The 19,498-nt window shown below is 36.6% G+C and overlaps 2 protein-coding genes across 3 annotated transcripts in view; one reads left to right on the forward strand and one right to left on the reverse strand.

Annotated features, from left to right (window-relative positions):
• LOC122538452 overlaps nucleotides 1–14,030 on the reverse strand; it is an 82,032-nt gene extending 68,002 nt beyond the window's left edge. The window contains exon 1 of the mRNA XM_043672529.1: nucleotides 13,721–14,030. The gene's annotated coding sequence lies outside the window, so the exon portion shown is untranslated. The remainder of the gene's footprint in view (nucleotides 1–13,720) is intronic.
• The window catches only part of LOC122538454, a 136,785-nt gene that overhangs the window by 54,636 nt on the left and 62,651 nt on the right, over nucleotides 1–19,498 (forward strand). The gene's annotated exons all lie outside the window — the stretch shown is intronic.

Raw genomic sequence — 19,498 nt, forward strand, 5'->3', positions numbered from 1 at the left:
CTCCCCCCTCTCCTCCACCACGGTTCCCATTTTGCTGAAGAAACTGGAGAAACCGTTTCTTTCTGCTTTCTCCCCGGCTTTTCCTCGTTACCGCGTCTCTTTCTCCGCGGAATAGGATATTAGTTTGAATGATGCATTGTTGATGCACATTGATGTTGAATTATGTTTGACGGATGATGATTGAACGATTGGTTAGGAATTGTGTTATATTCTTCCATGTCGGTCCTTCCTGAAAATTGTTCCTTTTTCCTTCGTTTATTTGATTTTCTTTCGTTAGATTTTAATGTAATTGATTCTGTGTTGATGCATGATACGGTGTCATAGTTGACAACGATGTTTGAGAAACTGTAATTATGAATTGTAATGCTCTGAAATTGTCTTTTTTTTTCTTGCATTCAATTCAATGTGACGTGATTTTTTTCATTTAATTCGATGTGACGTGTTGAATGCAAGTTGAATTATGTTTGATTAAGGGATCATGACTGAAGGGCGAGGTGAAGTTTGTATTACATTTTTGTTACTTAAGAATTGATGCAACTTAAGAAGAATTGTCCATTGATGTTGAATAATGTTTGAAGGATGTTTGAAAATTATTTGGACAGGTAATCGAGAAACACGATTTTTAATTTGGAACTGTCTTTTTCCTAATTCAATATTTGATATAATACGATTTTACATTGAATAATTTTACTTGAGGCACAACTCTACATGTTCGATCTATATTTCTAAACGTTATTAATATTGATAATTGCACGATACAAATTTGCAATACAAAATTGTTTGAATCATTTTCAAACAAACACCATAATAAAGCCTGAAGAAAACAACAATTCGAAAAATTACACGCGACTCGAGGTACAATTTTCATCTTTGCAAGATGTAAAAAAAGAACAAAAAAAAAAGAAAAAAAAAGAATCTCAATAAATCACGCAAAACACGAACGATGTATAATCTCAAAAATGCCCGAGGAATCGAAGATTGAGTCAATCTTCACCATACATGGGCTGACACTTGGTTCACGGTAGAAAAACTCGAGGCGAACGTGGCGAGCAAGCGTAATCAACACTCGAGTGCTGCTGCTGTTTGCCAGTGTTGCAAGATTCGCGTTCGAAAGAAACGCGGCTACGATTGCCAATTGTCCCGAGGAATCTTTTACACCATCGGGACGATGCATTCGGTCATAATTCTTCGACTGGCCGACGCCTTTTTCCTTGCGGAAGAAAGGAACGCCTCGGTTGAACGTTATCTGCCACGCACGTGGAGCGTGACAAACGTGGAGAAACACGAGGAATCCTCTCGAAAAGACGAGACAGAGAGAGAGTTTGAGAGTGAAATGAGGAGATCGTTTCGTATCTTTATGGCTGGAAATTCACTGGTGTTAATTGCGAGACCGCGAAGAAAATTTATGCTTCACTTTGTTTTGGAAGAAATAGTATTTTTAGTACATGTACAGAAATTTATGTTTTCGAAGAGATTCTTGATCTTCATGTTTTGTTTTTATATATTTTGTATGTTCTGTTATTATTTGTTCATTCTGGTAGATAAAAATTTAAGCTAGACTGGACTGTGGATACTTATGTACTTGTAGAAGATTCGAATGTGCAAAAATAGATAGATCTGAATTAAAAAATACTCGAACTCTAATTTGAGATCGTTTCATTGACATTTTAACTGTATATTTGAATTTTAATTTTAACTGTAAATCTCAGTTTAATTCAAGTTTACTATTTTTTAAAATTCTTACAATTGGATTAAATTCGATATAAAATTCAATTCGACTCGAATCCGAGTTCAAAAGATTTTAAATTTCCATTGGCGTTTAGAACTCGATTATAACTCGACTCTGAATCTGGACTTCTCAGATTCGATTTAAAGTGAAATTTCGAATTCACGTGGACAATTAAATCCAGCCGCCGACAGTTGAAATTCCAATCCCTTGAATTCATTTCAATTTTCAATTCTGCTCGGATCCTAATTCTCGTCTAATTAAAATCCCATTAAAGCTCTCGATGGGATCTCAATCCCGATCCTAATCGAATCGCAGCCCGTCTCAGTTCTTACTCTTACCTCCGCTCGACAATACCTCTTCATCGAACTGCGTCGAACATGTGCGGATCATGAAATGAAACATAAAAATTTCTTCAACGAGGGATCTGCTGACCCTCGTCGATCCACGAAGTTTTAGCGCAACGAGTTGGATCAGGATTAACGACGCAACGTGCACGGAACATCAAGTTCCGCTTCGATGTTGTTTTTCTGCGATGCCCAGAGACATAACATCGAACGAACGAGCGACGTATTAAAGCTGTGCGGGAATATAGAAAAAAATGGAAAGAGATTTCTCGAGCCAACGACACTAACGTCATCCACGAAAGTATGTCGAAGAACATACATACTTGTTGAAACATTCTGTAAAATTTCATTAGCTCGATTGCTAGTTAATCTGCTACCGAATTAAAATAGACATTATATAACACGCATAGTGCATAAAAATCTACAGTCCTGTTAAATTGAAGATGAAAAGAAAGTGTGATTGTGACAGAGAGCCGAAAGTGAATCAAGTTGTATGTGATCAGACACACGGAAATGTATTTGATTTCGCAGTGACGATAAAAGTATTTAATTATCCGTTGATAATATTCTGGTTTATTATACGCTCGTGGTTTATCAATAATTTAACATCAATGTTTTTTTACTAAATATAAAATACAAATAACTCGTAGCTTCTATACACACTTTCAAATTAAGCTTCGAATTTGATCATCACGATAGCGAAGAATTATATTAACCAACTCTGTAAACTGAAATGTCCGCGAAATTCTGACAATGTTTTTCTAAAGTTCACGTTGAAATTTATTAATTTATTGACTGCCCAATGAAATAAAGATTTTCCTAATGTAACTTCGTTCGAATGCCTCTCGCCAGCCGCCATGATAATGCTCTCGTCGAATAATAATCGATAAAGACAAATAAGCTTCCGGATTGCAGGCTCCGACCAATAAAATTTTTCAACGTCCACGCTCGTTGTTCTTCAACCGAGCAACGAAGAAGTTATAACAACGGGGCTAATAATTGGCCCCCGAGTAATCGATTATACAAGGCAACTTACGGAATCAATTTTTACACGGTGGCGTCCCGGCACCTGTGTCGTTATAAATTGCTCGATTACTCCTCCAGGAAATTACCGTTGCCGCTTCTAGTTGAATGCGAGGCGAATAAATCATCCAGCGAATTCCATTTGGTATAGCACGTTTATATATATATATATAAATATATATATGTATATATATTTCGTATTTTGACGATTTCCAGTTTAATTTTCGCGGAATTTTAGTTATGAGCTATTTGTGGCATGGCAGAAGTGAGGAGGAGAGGAGAAAGGCAGCAGAGTTCGCCAGAATTTGTATAAAAGTACACACGGACCGTATTATAGGATTTAAACGTATGAACGAATAATAATTCACCGGGATCGAGAACAAGGTAATTTCCTCAATTTCATCCGATTTACTATTTCGTTGCGTGGAATCTCGTTTTTCGGTGAAAATAGTTCTTAAACGTAGTTAGTTAACCCTCTATGGGCCGAATTTTTTTCTTAAATAAAAAAAAAAAAAAAAATTTATGCAACAGAAAACCAACAATCACAAACCTGTACATGCAGATTAAAAGAAAATTTGCCAGCCTGAACAATTTTATTATAATCAATTCACTTTGTAACTTTGAAGTAACAACGGTTTACAATATTTGCACTTCCGTGCAATAAAAGCTCAAGCGTGAAATTCCGTAAAACATAAGTTTGCACATGGCGTTAAACATAGATGTACGTTGCGTTTGGAACATTTTATTTTTGGAACTCCATTACACCTCGGCTTTTTGCAGTGTCCTCTGTTGCCCGTCATCAATATTGTTATTGATTACGTCAGAGACATTAAGACGTATACGTCATCTTGTGAAAAAACTGAAATTATATGGTAAAATGTTGATATATCAGTTACACCTATAAAGGGTTAACAGTTGGTTGCACAGGCATTAGTGTGATCATAGTTCTCGAAGTTCGAACTGTAAATCTATTTTCAACGAACGTATTTTACCTCCCTCCCTAGTTCACCGAAGAATGTTTAACAAAATAATTATTATTTCTCTACGATGACGATAGTATTCATAATTTTAGAAGAGAAACCAGAACGTGCAATTCGATGAAAAGTAATTTAATAGCACAAGGTAACACGTAACTTCGTTTCTGACTAATTACCAGTAACACGTGCACGGATCATCTTCGCAGTGCAATTTATTTTACGTTAAGTATTACGAAAGTGATGGCTAGTCATTCATTTTTCTTTCTCATGCTAATGCCTTTCTCCCCGCGTCTCGAATTTTCTAGGAAAAACTTCTTCCAAATCAATCACTCTCGTTGCAAACTCCATCAAGAATTCGTTCGCCAAACATTTAAGAAAAGTTTCGCAGAAGATATCCGTTTTCATAATTATCAAGGCGTCAGACAACACTGAAGATCGTACTTTAAGTTATAAACTTAAAGAAACGTCGCGGTTAGATTCGTTATTAATAAATTCAACGATTTGAGAATTATCATGTCTATTGTAGTTTCAAGATTTACCATCCAAGCTTTGAAAAAGGAAAAAAATCCAAGGAGATGTTGAGACATTTCCTACGGATCACATCGAATTTAATTCGAGCAAAGCTCTCGATTAACGAAGATAGAAAGAGAAACTGGCTCTTGATGAAATTTCTACAACGTCGGACTAATAAATTTGCTGAAGATTCAAATTAAATGTTACACGGAGATTTCATAGGAAATAATAAAATTCACGAATGAACGAAAAAAAGGTTTTACATGGAAAAAAAGAAATTACGCCGTGTGAATGAAAATCTGCTCGCCAGTAAATAACCAACACTTTGATTTCGTACACCGACTGTCTCAAAAACCGCGAATTTCTCGCGCGCGAACGGCCATCATAACTTTCTAAACTTATGCGTCCGACTTTATGCAAATCGAAACGAGTCACAATGTTTCGATCTTCTCGAGTGAAAATTGGAGCGCGCGGCGCGTCCGAGGTATCGGTTGCCCGAGTATCGGTTTTACGTTCGATTCGGTTGTATAACGGGTGTCTTGGAAAACACGCGGAACGAGGGAGAGACACGAGAGTTTCCGGCACTTCAATCGCGGAGATAGACAGTACGGATAAAAGAGGAATTTCATCGAGGGCCATTGTTTCCGCGTTGCCTCTTTCTTGTCTTGCTGGAAAGCTTCGTATTAACAGTCAGTCGCGATTAATTGTTGTTACGTCGCCGAGTGTGACGACTTCCAGTCCCGAAAATCCCGGGGAAATTTAAGGGGGTATTCTGGTGTGAACTTTTGAAACAAATTTCGATTTTTTTTTTGCATGTTCTTAAAGGACATAGTTTCAAAAATAAATCTCTGTAACCCTAAAATTAACGAAGTTATGGTTGTTTGAAGGAGGCGACGACCTTAGCGTCATTCTTACCGTAGTACTAAAACTTTGAACGCATTTTTCTGGAAACTATGTTTTTCAGAACGGTGACCATGATATCTCAAAATCTACTTGACCAATTGACTCAAAATTTTAAGTACGCATTTAGTACATGTGTGACTATAGCCCCTTCCAGAATCAATCAAAAAATTTTATTTTTTATATTTTTTTTGGGCTTTCGAAGTTTAACAAAAGCACGCAAAAATCGATAATCGAACTTCAAAGTATCACTGTTTTAATTACCGACTTTTTTCTTTTGTTTTGGTACCTGCTATAGCCAAACTTATACTAATTAAGAAACATTCACGTTTTTTTATTTTCGACAAGCAGAATCGCCGGAATCATGACGACGTTTTTTAAAAGCGACTATGTTTGAGACCATGCAGTTTTGTCCCAAAAAATTTTAAAACGTCGTTGAAATACGTACAAATAAACCTTGTCAATTCGACTGCAAAAAGTATAATAGTTTCTTTGCAAAAAATTCCCTAACAAAGTTAAAAGAATACGCACTCCACACTAGAATACTCCCTTAAAATACTTTCTTCGATCGTCCAGGATCGTCCTTGCATGTGTATGACCACGTCGCTGCCCGGTGATTAATGAAGTTCCGAGTGATTAATTGTCCCTCACGTGTACGTTTGCCAGTTACCAGCGCACACGCGAGCCTTGAAATTTAATTAGGTTTCAAGTCTTGATTTTGCCCCGCCCCGGAAATTTTAATTTCAATTTTAATTACATCTCTTTTCGTTCGTCGTTCTTTTCTATCGATCTTTCAAAGTTGCGCGTTACTTTGGTGGTTTGTTTATTTTATCCTGAAGTGGTTTGTTAATTTCGTAATTCTATTACCTTTGTCATTCGTTGTATTTCATATTTACTATTTCATTGATTTGCTCATTTATTATTGAATTGTTTGTAGTTATAATGGTATTCGAACTCCTATATTTTTTAAAACAATTTGTTGATTTATTTTCTTGCATTATTTTTATCATACATTCACTCGTTCGTTGCGGGGCAAACATCATTTTTCTTTTTTTTTTTTTTTTGCTGAAAGCAGCTATCTGGTAAATGTTTTACGATGACAATTCATTGCTCCGTTGCATTCGGTTAATTAGACATTATTATAATTATGCTTCTGCTCGATTGTTTCATAGTCCAATTTCGAAGCAATTTTCTACACACTGATGCTTATAGTTTAAACAGACATATTTGTATTAAACATCACACATAATGGTAACAATCTCTGAATTGTGTATATCTTTAATGAAATATTGTTTGTACGTATATTGTTCATTAAATTTCCTTCGTCGTTATTATTAAGCAAATTTACTACATTTTCTTGTAATTATTAAATGTGATGCTCTCGTCCTAGAAATCAAAGAGATCCAAGTATACAGAGATTCAAAAATTCAAGAGATTTAAATATCTAGTGATTTAGAGATCCAAAGACCCAAAAATTCCAAAGATCTCAAAAATTCGAGGATTTATCTAAGAATCCGAATAGTGAATGACGTGCATATCCAAAAACCCAAAAGATTCAAAGATTCAAAAACTCAAAGACTCAAAGACTCAAAGATTCAAAGACTCAAAGATTCAAAGACTCAAAGACTCAAAGACTCAAAGACTCAAAGACTCAAAGACTCAAAGACTCAAAGACTCAAAGACTCAAAGACTCAAAGACTCAAAGATTCAAAGACTCAAAAATTCAAAGATTCAAACACTCACAGATCCAAATGTCCACGTAAAGATCTAAAAATCCAAAGATTTCGAATTTAGCGTTTTCACGCTCACGAAATGAAGACGTTCACTTATAAGTATCGTCCTCACTTCCGGAGGTATAAAAAAAAATTTCTTTCAATCATACGTCTTCGAAACGCTCGTGCCACGTCTGAATACTTCGTTTCACACGAAACGTGTTGTTCCGCAAATATCTGCAACTCCGTGTGCAATTTTTACACACGTCCTAAAGTTGAGAGACCACAGTCTCTGTATAACGATTACGAAAGTTATCAATCGACAATCATCTTTCAAAAATATTCCAGTCCAGTTACGTGTCCTCTAGCGGCACTTCCTTTCGGCCGGCTAAATCCACCGAATGCCCCGTCGTTTCATTCAGCGACCAGCCAAAGGTTTGAACCGACTTGTAAGGCACTCGATCCCATCTCTGGCTGGTGGTGTGCCCGGTCCAGTTTCGTTCGTTTCACCGGGCCACGGCGCTGAGGAGACGTTTAATAACGAGCATATTACTCGGGGAACGCATCGCGCGGACCGTGTTTACTCAGGATTTGTTAGCGCTTCCTTGCAATTTGGCCGCTTTGTAGCTGAAAAGCAACCCGAAGCCTCTCGCAAGCGCGGGCGTTGGCTGCCGGTGGTGCCGGCTCCGATACATGTTTTATCGCGTTTCGGATTACTTTGCAGCCACCTGAACGGTTTTCTGGACCATGCAGAACGCGTTTAGCGTTTAATCATTTATTCATTGACGCGTGGAGCGGGAAAGATTCCCCCGCCCGCATTGAATGCCGAAGAGGAATTCGTAACGAAAAGCCGCGGAGATACAAGCAAGCCCGGCGAGAGCTCTGCGCCAGCGTCGCCGTTAATATTTGCTTTGAATATTTCATTCGCGTATTTTCCTTCGCGTTCTAGCCGTGCCAGTCACAGGCACTCTGTGGTTCCCTGTCTTTGTTTCCTTTTCTTTCCCCTTTTGAATCAGCCACTCCCTTTGAATCAACGTTTCTTACTCTGTTTCGTGTTGCTCTTAAGATTTCGTACGAAAATGTAGAAATGCGAGGGAGGTGCGCGACGCGATAACTTGTTGAATTTCAAAATGAACCTAAGACTCGTGAGAATTAAAAATGTCCTTTCTTTTCAGCCTGTTTTCCGTTCCACCAAGTTTCCCTTTTTTTTCTTTTTTTAATACCACGGACCGAGTAAGAGATCTGAATTAATTAATTCGGCTTGTTAGCTGATTTTGTTTACATTACTTTCGTTGTTTAGATCATAATTATTCAACCGAGTGTGTGTTTACCCGTATATCGTAATTTCCGTTAAATCGCGCATAAAGAGTGACGACAATTAGCAAAAATGTCCACATCAACCTGCCGAGTACGGGTTGTTAATAATCTGTCGCGCGTCGTCGCGATTAGTTATTCGAAGCAGCTCCCTTTTCTCTCGTAAAGATAGGGAAAATCAATTACGAAGTTAAGGTTTAACGAGATAACGAAAAAAGGGGTTAAACGAAGGCAAGAAAAGTTAGAGAACAATGTTTTAACTTTGCGCGAGCCACCTCCTATAGCAACTTTTTCCAACGAGGGAAATCTTCAATCTCCAAGCAAGAACAGCTTCAACGCCTGGCTCGCTAATGAAGCTGTTCGTATTTACTTTTATTGACAAATTCGATCTTTGTTGAGCCCGTCTGTCAGATTTCGCAACGAGTTATACGAAAATCATGCCAATGTTGCCTGCGCTACGTGCCAGCGCCACGAGGTAGCCAATCGTTGTTCGAAACGCGCACTCGCCGACTAACTTCGACTGGTTTCTCGCGTTAACGCCATATTTATCCCTCGTCCAAGAGATTCCTCGTGGGAATCAACACGGGACATCGGACGCACAGCTATACAAGTTGCGTGGCAAGTTCTCGTACAGCGGAATAAGAAGCCTGAAATACGAAAAATATCCGAACACGTTAGATTTAAAAAGTTTCATTAGCAAAATCTTTCATAAACGTATTTTCGAAATATTTTCGCGAGTTGCTTCAACGAGCCACTGCTTCTGTTCCTTCTCCCCAATTTTTAATTGTAAACGATTAACATCTTGCTGCAATTAACTTCTGCTTTGAATTATCAATGCTTATCTTTGAGCTTTAGTATTGCTAGATTGATCGGCGAGATGATAGGAGATGTCATTTTCTGATAAATATTTGGTATAAGAGGAACTGGAATTGGATAGATTATTATTATTATTGTATCTTAGTATTAGTTATCACTAATAAGTTTGCCTTTGATGTTATTAACGACAAAAAGAATTTCGATGGTGCAGCTTTTCCTCTGAGATTTTTTAGACCTTTCTGTAATTTGTTCTCAACCTCTTGCGCTGGAATAACGCACGTCGAGAATATTTGGCTCAAAATTGCAACATTTTCATAGTTTTAAGTATATTTAAATGTAATTCAGGCAAAACAAATGACAAGTTTATTACTTCTTAATAATTTCTATCCAGTGACGTTATACCGACGAGTTCAAAAGAAGAAGAAAGCGACAAATTATTGTATACGGTTCGGTCACTCGTTACGGTCCGCGCAACCAGCTGCCAGAGCAAGGGGTTAAGAGGAAGAGAAGTAGAAGAACGATGAAGGAGCTATTTAGAAGACGTAGTGGTGATTTTGCGACAAGTATTTAAGACAAGATGGATCGGAATGATGTTTATCACTGGCTAGATTATTATTATTAATTATTATCTTTCGTATTATTAATGAACTTCACCTTTGATATTTTTGAGACTCCTTGTACTTTGTTCTTCAGAGGAAGAACGGTGAAGAAGCTATTTAAATGTAGTTGATTGGTGATGTTACAGTAAATATTTTGATGAGAGAGTGTGGAATGATGCCGACCGTTGGCTATATTATTATTATTAATTATTACTAACGCTCATCTTTGATGTTGTTAACGAGAAAAGAATTTCGATGATGGAGCTGTTTCTTTGAAATTCTTGGGATTCTTCTGTCTGATTCGTTTGTGAAAATCATTCAGAAAAGTGGAAGAACAGTGAAGAAGCTGTTTAGAAGACACAGTATTGGTGATTTTGTGACAAGTATTTAAGACAAGATGGATCGGAACGATGTTTATCATTATTAGATTATTATTATTGACTATTATCTTTCGTATTATTAATGAACTTCATCTTTGAAATTTTTGAGACTCTTTGTACTTTGTTCTTCAGAGGAAGAACGGTATATTGAATATAGAAGGTAAAATAAATAATAAATTTATTACTTCTTAGTAATTTCTATTCAGTGATATACCGATGAATTCAAAAAGAAGACGAATTATTGTATACGGTTTGGTCACTCGTTATGGTCCGCGCAACCAGTTACTAGCGTAAGAGGTTATAGCCACCACGATTAACCCTCGAGGAGATTCCTCGTTTATGGTTTTCCCCGTGCATGGTCGAAACGAAGAAGATCGGAGGATTTAACAATTTTAATTTTAACTTTGTACTTTCAACATCGCCTATTGTCCGATCATTTATCTTTACCTACTCAATTCGTCGATTCATTAATCGAATTTTCGAATCGGGTTTCGATTTCGAAGAACTAGATTCTCGAGTGTTTGACATTATCGAAATTTTCTTTCGTTTCGAAAGACACGGACACGCAAGGCGGAACAGAGCGTGTCTCGCGTTTCCTAAATCGGGGTACGTAGCCATGAAAGTTTCACGAGACAATTAGGAAAGACGCGGTTAGACGACTCCATTCATGGCGTCTTCTTCGAGAATGTACAAGACCGCTTCCGGTTTTAACGGACGAACTTTGGGAACGTGTGCCTTCAGCTAAAATCGGAGGGAATGATCGTGGAAACACAGGTTTTCCATTAATTTCTTACCGAACTTGTAATCGATCTTGTAATCAGTGAAATGCTGCATTGATATTTTATAGTTTAACCGACGTCAAAGAAGAATCGTATAATCGCTAGAATTAATCAATTACTTTACAATGATCGCGAGAGAGTAAATTAATTTGATAAATAAATTTATTTCTGTTGATGTTTAAAATACGACTGTCGTACTTTGTGAACGTTTTTTAACAAAAGAAATGAATTAACTTGATGTAGCGGACTCTAATAATGGATGATAAACTTGAGAAACTGTATAAAAAATGGTTCTTTTTAATGGCAAAACTTCAAACTTTTCTTTTTTTAACACAATTATTCCTTTTCAAGATATTGATATAAACTGACAGTGTGTCCAATAGCAAGTGAATATTTAAAAATTCGTTCTCCGGAAGAAATAATTTTTCGTCCTTTTAACATTTTCAAACGAAAATCGATAAAAAATATATATTTCCTTTCACACTCGAAGTTTTTAAAATGAATCTGTTAAAGGTTAAACGTAAATTTAAAAAAAAAAGAGGGAAAAAAGATCAATCGAGAGAAGTAATTGCTTCAATCTCGCTACTTTTTCAGAATTTAATAACATACGGAAACGCAGCTGAACTAAAAAAAAAAAAAAAAAATTCGTTTTACACCGTATTGCAGAGTTTTCTCATTACTTTATTAATAAAGTTGTCGTCTAATCGATTTCAATTTCACGCGGCGTACACGTTGTAACGAAATGTATTTTATAATATAAACGTTCGTCGGCCACGTCGCAAAGTTATAAAAAACCACGTCACTTCTGACGATACCGGATGAATCTCTTTTTCATAGGAAATAACACAGCGTGACGCTGGTTCGTGATTAAAGGATAAATATTAGTAAGCACTCGAAAATGAAATCCATTAGGTACTTGAAGAATTATTTCCCGTTATGTATTAATTTACTGTGAATTATTTCCTGCCATGTATTAATTTACTTTCTCATTACAGTAATAGCGAACGATTTAGTGAAAATGAAAACACAGTCGATAAACGAAGCTCACCTGTATTTTTAATCGAAGTGATTTTTAAACGTCGGAAAATGTTGGACCTTTGTACCGTACTGACGCTGACATTAATTTTATAGAAAATTAAATGCTCTATATATTTTTTATAATATCCTTGTACTTTTCATTTTGTCTCACATTGAAATCATACATTGAAATCATAATATATTTTCATATTTTAATTTCGTACTTTATGTATTTTATACATGCGTGTATGATGTATGGGAAAGCATGACAAGTCCTTGTATAATTTGTTTGATAATAAATTAGCTTCCCTTTCTATCGGTCAATATTAAAAAAGTCCTAATTAAGAAATGCACATTGCACGAAATCTATGAAAATGACGCAATCACCGTGTATTCAAGATCAGCAACAAAACTGAATAATTAAATTGGAAAATAATTTGTAACTCCGGGCACGTGCGTGTTTCATTTAAAGTCTAATTTCGTATAAAAGTTCTTTTACCCCCGACGACGAAGTTTAAACGAGAAAATATTAAATCTGGATTTCAAGTACGAGCGATACGTTGGAATCGAAAACGGAGAAAAAAGAAAAAAAGAAATTCTCGGTAATAATTCCGTTCTATCGTAATTTGCCTGAACAACGGAGGAAATTTTTTTCGAGAAGAATGCGTCTGATTTCGCGAAAACCGTGACTTTAAAAGCGCCCGACCGAACGGACGAGGAATTAAAATTCATATCCGTTCGAATTAATTCTCCTTTCTCTAAGATAGATCTTTATTCCTGCATAAATTCAGCTTCGCTCTTTCCGCCCCTCGTACTTATCGTAATTTTACAGGCGATTCTTCATCGTTAGAGCCTCGTTGGAGAACGATATTAAGATAATAACTGTAATATTTTGCAATGCCAGGCATTAAACAACCGTGAGTTATCGTTCTAAATAAACTTCGCCTTAGCCTCGAGATTTTCATCCGCCGGCTAAATCAAAAAACAAATGCCTCGATATTAGAAACGGGAATAGAGCGAAATTGGTAGCATAAAATGCAATTCCCATAGGTATAGTATAAAAATTATCTGCAGTTTAGTAGTGAAATTTTTCGGAATTAAAGGTGTTGTTTTGAAAAGACCAAAGGTTATAAATCATCGTTTCATGAATCAATTACACATATATACGAAAAGAATTTTTTACGTAATATTTAAATGAATTATCAATCTTATCAAAGTACCAGTTTCCTTTGTGTCGAACGTCTCAATATGAACTGACACTTTAGAAACAAGCGAATACCAAACAAATCGTTTATTTTCGTACAATCGTAATTTTTTAATAAAGAAAAAAAAAATCTTTGCCAAACGATTTTCTAAATAATAATATTTAAAATTCCTAATTATTCAGTGTGAATATTTCTCAAATACTATAAACTTATTTAAATCTCTTACTTAAATCCCACATTAATCTACATCTACTTAAGACACGAGGCTATCTCGATGAATTTCTAAAAAAAAAATTGCTTACCATATCGTTAAAGAATTTCCTACGAAACTAAAATTTAAAATTGTCACGTTGCCAATTCCAATTTCGGGACCAAAATCCCGAAATTCTTGCTTGAAACCTAGAACACTCACCAGGAGGGGAAGGAAATGCCAGCAGATCACCAGTTTTTCATAAATTTTCGACGAAACAATCGGCCAACGATTAGACTGCTACACGTCCAATGGGTTTATTCAGCGGAGATTGAAGCGTTTCGTTGTCGAGTACCAACGGCGCGGCGCAAGCAGCGCCTACATAATTACGCGACTAGGCTTAATTACTCGCGCGATTGTTACGGCTGATGATCTTTTTGTCCGTCACGACGTTTTAATTGACTTTATGTTATCGATTATCCGTGTAAGAGAGCGTGTTCCACGGCTCGCGTCGTCGGGACTGTTCGCCGGATGACTGACGCGCGTAAATTGCTAAATGGAAAAGTTTTGTTGATCATGGCCGGGGCTCGACCTGCCCTTATCGTCATCGATGTTATGACTGACGGTTCGTTTACGATTCTCCGCGTGAATTAACATTAGTTCCGTTGTCGTTCTGGTTTTCTTTTTTCTTTCCTTTTCTCAATATTGCCAGAAACGCAAGAAAAATGACGTGTTATTTTTCATAATGGATTTCTTATATTTCTGGGTGAGTAAATAATTTCATATCATTGACATTATTTATGTAATTATTTACACGCTATTCACATTATTTACGTTGTACAATATTGTCCCAATATTTATTTTTATTAATATTATCTTAAAATCTGCTATTTAAGCAGCAGACGTCGAGCAATTTTTGACACTTTGTTGCGAATTACGGTAAAATTTGAAATTTCCTACAAATTTCTTTTTCGGTGAAAGTTCGATTTTTGTCAAGAATCGGCCAAACTTGGTAGTCGTGCCTTGTATCGCACTCTCCGCTACTAACTTCCCACGTTAGCGGGAGTTTTACTTGTTCCAAAGAAGAAAAAAGAAAAAGAAGAAATACGACACGGACTGCAACACAGTCAACACAGTCCCATTTACTTTTCTGCCCCGGCAAAATTGATCAACGTACACATTTTCGAACAGCTTAATTAAGAAAATTGCTAATCATATTGGCATAAGCGTGCAAATTTGCGAAATAAAGCCCTCATAAACAATTAACAAGATTGAAGCCCTATGCACGGGGAAACAGAGAGAACGGGATCGTTTAATTATAAACGAGACGAGGCTTACTGAAAGAGAGAGAGAGAGAGAGAGCATGCAATTATCTGATAGAAAGAGGATTGGCCGTTTCATTGATCGCCTCGCGTTTCGACTTGCTGATTCTTCGTGAAACGCATCATCGGCGGGACGTTGCGTCGAAATATGAGATACGGGAACGCGATTAACGTTGACAGGTGGTCTCCTTTCTCTCGTCCAGCTTTACATTTTGTTAATTTTCTCAATCGTGGTACGATATGGACGACATGGAGGAGGGCGGCGCGTTTTCAGCGACACACGATCGAAATGATTCCGCGGCGGCTTACTCGAGTTACGTTAAAAGCCAGTGTAAGTGATGCAGCTTGGCTAGGCATTCGTTTCGTTCCGCCCAGGCCATGTAATATTCATATTCATGAATGTGTAACGCGGGTAATTTGTAGAGGAATTAATTGGATTTCTCTGTCAGCTCGTGTCGACGGCGTGTACACACATTTCGTACAAGAGAAGTTTACCTCCGAATTATCGCAAAATAATCTTCCTTTTGGGAGAAAACATTGTTCGACTGCAAAATATTGATGAGGGAAGAACGTTGACGGAGACAGATCTCTCGAGGGACATTGGAATTTCATTCGGGATTAAGGTCAGATGAAATGGAATGAAAATTAAACTTGCATTAGAAAATCCAAGGAATTAAGAAATTTTGTATCGGTGAGAGTAAGTGAAAGGAATTGGAATGATATTTATAATACGACGAAAAGCACGAGGCTTGCAATTGTAAATTATTTAAATTTTCCAAAAATTCCTCATTGTAGATTTGTGAAGTTTCAAAGATTTAAGAGAAGTTTAAGATTTTAAATATGAATTAATCGCACAAACTTTAAAGTCTCAAGCTCTAAAATCAACAAGTCGGACATTTTATTGCCAGTGTGATAATTTTAGTAGATATCGATATAAATACGAATGTTATTTATTCGATTGTCGTCAATTCTGGTAAAATCAAACAAACCTTTAAATTAACATCGTTCAGTCACAGACAATTATAATTTACATTACGTAAATTATATTCGTATTTTATATTCTCCGTGACCAGTGAGGAAATTTCAATGAAACATTCCAAAATTAAAAAGGTGAACACCAAACTGCTTTATTATTAATAATAAACAATCCCTCGTCAATTTTCAATTTTTCTCTCAGTCTAGCTGTTGCATCGTGTCAGGTGTAAAAGCGTCGGCAACATAATTTCTATTTGCTAATCGTTCGTCCCGTTCGAAGAAACAGAAAATTAAAAATATCAAGTTCACGTTCCACAAAAACTGTTGCAAAAGTTCCTTATCCTCTCGAGCTTTCTTCGAAACCACAATTCGACATTACAACTCAAAGCGTTGTAATCCGTCAAAAGAAGAGCGTAATAAATATTTGTCGTAGACGAGAGAGAGAAAGAGAGAGAGAGAGAGAGAGAGAGAGAGAGAGAGAGAGAGAGAGAGAGAGAGAGAGAGAGAGAGAGAGANGCGTATTCAAAAGTGCAATCCCGTTATTAACCGCATTTATCGAGATTACTCTTTTACTTGCGTGACCTAACTCGATTTTTTCGCAGCGCGCGAGCGGTAAACGCAGCGTCGAAATGAACGCTCGTGAAATTTCTACGCGCGCGCGGACGCTGCGCCGCTGCTTTCCTCTCGCGTCGTAAAAGCCATCGTATAAACGCGCGTCGTAACCGAAACCCATTTTAACCCGGTCGGTCGCTCTCCTTTTTATACGCGTCGTAGATGGCATAACGAATGTTAGGAAAAGGTAATACGTAGCGTTTGTACCCGTCGGCGTTGTTAAAGGCGGCATAAACGCGAACTCTTTGGCCGTCATATTTCTGCCATATTGTTCGATATTTACCCTCTCCTAGGGGAGGAACATTTCGTGCGCTTCTGCTAATTTCCACCGATATTCGAAACAAAGTGGCGACTTCTCAGCGAACTAACGAGTCGATGATACGAAGTTGGAAATCAACCTTGGAGAATTATCGTAAATTTTCATGGGAATGAAGATATCGTGCAGCACAGCAGAAAAATAAATATGCAGTAATTTTGGATACATGTAGAGAAATCTTTCGCTGTGTTTCGGAAATCAAGTTCTTCATCTTCCCCTCTTTATTTAATTAAACTCGTGCTCGTCTTCGTACGAGTGTTGTGAATTTAAACTCTCATTACCTAATAATAAAGAGTAGTCAGTCGAACTAGAGTTACAGACTCGGTTAAGAAACAGTGAAAAATGATATTAGGTGCTGTTATATATTTCTTTGAAAACAGGCTACTAACTTTTCATTGCAGTGATACGTCGTTCGAGTGTACGAAGAATTAAGAATGACCGGAGAACTTTTTAAAATCGACTTGCCAATAATTTTACCAATTATTTCAACGTCAAACTCTTAAATACACTGTTAATAGACAGCTTAATAACACTGTTAACACTGTTAATAAATAACTCTTAATAGACACTGAAATTTGCATAATTATTACATGTATTGAATAAAACATCAAATTCAATTCTAATTGATTCGTGTATCGATAATAACAAAAACATGTATGAAATGAAAATACAAAATGATAGAGAAATAGGGATGAATAAAAATTAGTATCGGTTTTTCGTCGAGAACTCTGTAAAGATACTCCGTGACCAAAAAAAAAAAAAAAACAAAAAAACAATTTTTCGCTCCTTTTAATCTCCTTCCCATCCCGCCAAAAAAAAAAAAGAAAAGGGAAGAAGACTGAAACCGACGGTGAAAAAGGGAAGCAGAGAAACGAGCAAACACTATCGTTTCCATAAGCAACGTAGAAAAAAAGAAAGCCACGTGTAAACAAAGTCATCAGGGCGGTGACTTTTCCCTCGCGATGCTCTTTTTCTTTTTCTCTTTTCTTTTTTAATCTTCTGGCTTACTAGCAGTTCCTCCCTTCGAGCAACCAGCTTTTTCCAGTAAGCGATTGTTCACGCACCGACGGCTGTGAATTTCGCGTGCTTTCGCGTGTTTTCGTGTAACGCGACTTCTTTTTCTTTTTTTTTCTTTTTTTTTTTCTTTTCTTTTTTTTTGACGCGACACGCTGCCTCGCTCGTGCACGCATTCTCGCACTGTATTTTCCACGGAAGAACAGCTCCGGAACACGTCTGAGAGACAGAGCGGAATTTTATTCGCGGATCAAAGTCGCGTGCGATTACGCAGCTCGGAGAGTACTTCATGGGGGCTCGTGGACCATCAAACATGAACTTGTACACGTTTTGAATTACGCGCGTTACATCAAACAGCCTCTTATTTTACAACTAAAGAATTTCATTAAAAATTCGTTTCAACGTTCCTTTAACGTTATTGCCCTTTACGTGCTCTTTCTTTCTGAACGTTTTCTACAGTTTATCCCAGTTTGCTTTTGTGCGTTTCTTTATGTGTACGCGCGTATTTCATGTGCAGCCGCTCGTGAAATTATCCGAACACTTATGGGAACCTTTTAAGAATACGTGTAATATACGCGCGCGTTGTACGATATAATTACGTTGGGCGCTTAATTGAAAATTTGTCTCGACCCTCGACATTATTGCCAGTACTTTTGTCAATATTTTACACGCGCTCCGTTTTTTACATTTTACGTAAAATTGGAAGTTAAAGTGAAATTTTCGGAACCAAAAGAATAGCTCTATTATTCTCAAAGAGTTCCATTATTCCTTCTTTTTCTTTATCTTTCTCTTTCTTTCCGAAAAACTTCATCAATGTGTAGGACCAATTAAAACGACATTTTCAATTGTCGAATTTAAAAATTCCCTTGTTTTACAATTCTCACGTAATAACACATGTAGAACAGAACTTGAAATTTTCGGAACCAAAATATAGTTCTCTATTATTCTCAATTTTTCTCTACCTTTCTCTTTATTTTTATACTGTCTTTCCAAAAGATTTCATCGATACGTACGACCAATATTAAAACGACAATTTCAACCATCGAATTTAAAAATTCCTTGTTTCCCAATCCTCACGTAATAATACGTTGAAACTTTCGGAACCAAAATATAGTTCTATTATTCTAAAGAAAATTCTCCTTTTCCTCTATCTTTCTCTTTGTTTCTATACTTTCTTTCCAAAAAATTTCATCGATATGTACGATCAATATTCAAACGACAATTTCAATTTCAATCGAATCGTAACAATACATCTAAAATAAAAAACTTTCCAACAGCGTATAAAAACTTTCAAACACGGTGTTTTGTAACTTCTGGGACCTATTTCGGGAGCTGATTGTACGCCTAAAAATAAAATAAATATTATAATATAAATATTATCTTCCTATCTGTCTTCGTTTATGAGATATAATGAATTTTAATAAACAGAGCAAACTCTAGTAAACTAGTTTTACCAGGAATGGTATATTCAATTTTTATAATAATCATAATTGGGATGAAGAAAACTCACATGTTACTGTGCTTTCAAGGTATCAACACCAGTTTAGTTTAAACGTATGGGTAGGAATAATTGATAAATTTTTAATTGGATTTTTTTTTCTTGATGGGAAACTAACAGGAACAAAGTGCGTTGATTTTTTGAGCACGCGTTTACACGAAATATTAGAGAAAGTTCCAGTCGATATTAGATTATTCGTATGCGGTTTATGCATGATGGAGCTCCGCCGCATTTTAGCCGAGTGGCTAGGCAATTTTTAAATC

Source organism: Frieseomelitta varia, unplaced genomic scaffold, assembly GCF_011392965.1.
Source record: "Frieseomelitta varia isolate USP_RPSP 00005682 unplaced genomic scaffold, Fvar_1.2 scaffold_164, whole genome shotgun sequence".
NCBI lineage: Eukaryota > Metazoa > Arthropoda > Insecta > Hymenoptera > Apidae > Frieseomelitta > Frieseomelitta varia.